The sequence below is a fragment of the Morone saxatilis genome, unplaced genomic scaffold (genome assembly GCF_004916995.1).
Source record: "Morone saxatilis isolate NCDOM2014 unplaced genomic scaffold, NCSU_SB_2.0 Contig19, whole genome shotgun sequence".
Taxonomy (NCBI): Eukaryota; Metazoa; Chordata; class Actinopteri; family Moronidae; genus Morone; species Morone saxatilis.
This window is the reverse complement of record NW_023339751.1, coordinates 4,084,142-4,086,688: the sequence shown is the minus strand read 5'-3', so window position 1 is coordinate 4,086,688 and position 2,547 is coordinate 4,084,142. Positions and strand designations below refer to the sequence as shown.

General features: G+C 42.7%; 1 long non-coding RNA gene across 1 annotated transcript in view; it reads left to right on the top strand.

The window, feature by feature from the left end:
• Window positions 1-2,275, top strand: part of LOC118329401 — a 3,764-nt gene extending 1,489 nt beyond the window's left edge. Inside the window, exon 2 of the long non-coding RNA XR_004796788.1 lies at window positions 1,178-2,275. This is a non-coding gene — a long non-coding RNA (uncharacterized LOC118329401). The remainder of the gene's footprint in view (window positions 1-1,177) is intronic.
• Window positions 2,276-2,547: the final 272 nt, after the last annotated feature.

Below are 2,547 nucleotides of genomic sequence, written 5' to 3'. Positions count from 1 at the left end.
TGTGTGTGTGTGGAGGGGGGGGTCCTCACTTGCATATTGGACACCTTCTGTCACCTGTTCTGGCACTGCTGAAGCAGTCCATGAAATTAACACAACTGTTTTCTTTCCCATATAATGAGGTTTTTCTTTCTCTCTCTTTAATGTTTCATCCATTTGACTTTGCTCTTTCTCTCCAGTGATTGTCCTCTTAGTGTCGAAGCTTCCTGTCCCACCTCATCACATCAGCAAAGTGTCTAGAATCCAGATTATGTCTCAACCCTGAGCAAATTGTTTTCGTTTTTTTTCACAATTTTAAGCCTTTGTTACTTTCTGTTTTAAGATGTATGTACAGAGTGCATCTTCCCGTTACTGGCTCAGTCCTGCAGAAGATCATCATGCAGATATGCATTGCATTCACTGAAATGTGGTTCTCCCTAACATTATGCAACTGGCCCTGTTAGTTCCAACCCATCAGAGATATTTTAGCTTCATGCTTCCAGTATGAGACTCTTTTTTTAACTTTAAACATTCGAAATGTTGCTGTAAAGTCAATCATCCAAACCCAGGACTGCTTGGAAGTGACTTGAAACTGAGATACACAACATCAAATGTAAATTAGTAAACCGTCACCACTGCCTGCTGTCAACAGTATGGACTGCACTACTTAATCTCCCTCCCTTCTGTTATCATTCATGCTGATAGTATGAACATAACATATAAGGACAGTGCACTCAACTACAGCACAGCAGCAGCCACGTCTCACAATACAGACCCCCTTTTCAGATGTTTAATAACTACTTTCCAATTTTCTCCTAATGCCAATTATAAGTGTCAGTCGTGTAAAGCCACAGAGTGATGGGTGCCTATGTATTGAGGATTAATATTGATGGAAATTCTAAATAAATGATGAGTTACACTTCTGGTTGGGCTAAAATAACTCACCTCTCATTTCCAGATATGTGCTGTCAGTATTATCTAATATGAATAATTGGTGGAGTGGATCTTTCCTGTAATTACTGTGTTTCAAATTACTGATCTACTCAAAGCTTATACTATTAAAATACAGCTCCTTTTTCCCCCTTCCAGAGCTGTATATTCACAGCTGATTAGGTTGCAAAAGTTTATACTTGAATAAGTGGTGGTTACAGTGAATTTAACTTCCACTGTTTTCTCTACTTGTGACTTTTTTTCTTCCCAGTATCCCGCTGTCCTCAGGCCCCACAGAGCACTCTTATCTCAGGAGAGGTCGTGTGTGCTGGATTGCTGAGTCACCTTTCGTGGGAGGCTGCCCTTATCTCCTAAGAAGCACAACATTCAGGCAGTTGGTTGCAAAAGGAGGAACTTTGAGCAGGAGCACTGTGGCCTGCTGTGTCTTCACGGCCATACTACGGATTGCAGCAATGCTCGCTGACTTCCTCAAAGCTACAAGGGCCGGCGCTGCTTTGTCTGCAAGGTCAGAAGAGGCTGCAGCTTTTGGACGCATCCAGGTATGAGAAGGCTGCAGGATGAGCGACTCCAGAGGCCACGCAGAGGGAATGCTGGGACTGAAATGTGACTCAGTGCTATCAGCGAGCGCAGAGGGGTCCGATTGTGACTGTGGCCTTCCATGAACCAGAGATACTGTCCCGTCCCAGTGACACAGCAGCTTTGCTCTGTGTGGCTGTGGCTGAGAGGCAAAATACTGTTAGGACAATGATTCAGCCAAGGTTTTAGAGAAGTTACTGCAGAGGTGGGATCAATACTCAAAGCTGGCTGAGTTGCCGATCATCATCCTGATGTTTGACTTGTACAAAAACCTACAAACTGAAGCATGTTTCCACAGAAGGCTTCAAGGTTTTATAAGATTACTTAATTTTGCAGCATTTTAGGATTATACTACATGTACGCGGCTGTAATCCACGGCTGCAAATCAAACTAAACATAACCCTCTGCTCCTTCAGGTTAATCCACAACCTGAAGCAAGCCATGTTGCTGTAATTAATATCATTACCTGGCAAGTCTCAAAACATCATCAGGCAATGTAGCCGGTCGACTACCGAACAAAAGGCTCCGGCTGGTTCTTATTTCATGGATCTTTAAGCAGTATTCACTGTTTCACATTTGGAAGCATGAGCAGCATGTAACCCTTAATTGGTTTCAACACCTTAATAAGTCAAAGACGTTCAAGGCTGATAATCACATTAAATAGTCCAATTTATCTAAAAAGTCAATTGCAAACTGAAAAACTCTCTTTCTTTAGGAATGCATTATGCTGTGAGGATGTCAGAGTAAATTAAATTCCCCTCTGCACACTAAAGCATCTATTTCCTTATGGTAATTATCTGCTGGAATAGACGTGTCACTAGAAGGAGTCAGGCATGCTTGACATTTAGCCTTTTTATGGAGAGGCGATGAGTAAAAATTAAGATGAGGAAAAGGAAATTAATCTCCAGCCCAGGCAGGCATTGAGAGATCCTGGAGGATAGTGGCTGAATCAATCATGATGTTTGTGAGCCTGTTTTGAAAAGGAGCCAGTGATGAGATTCAGACCACAGGCTGGAAAATCTGAGGCGGGAGGGAGGGAGGGAG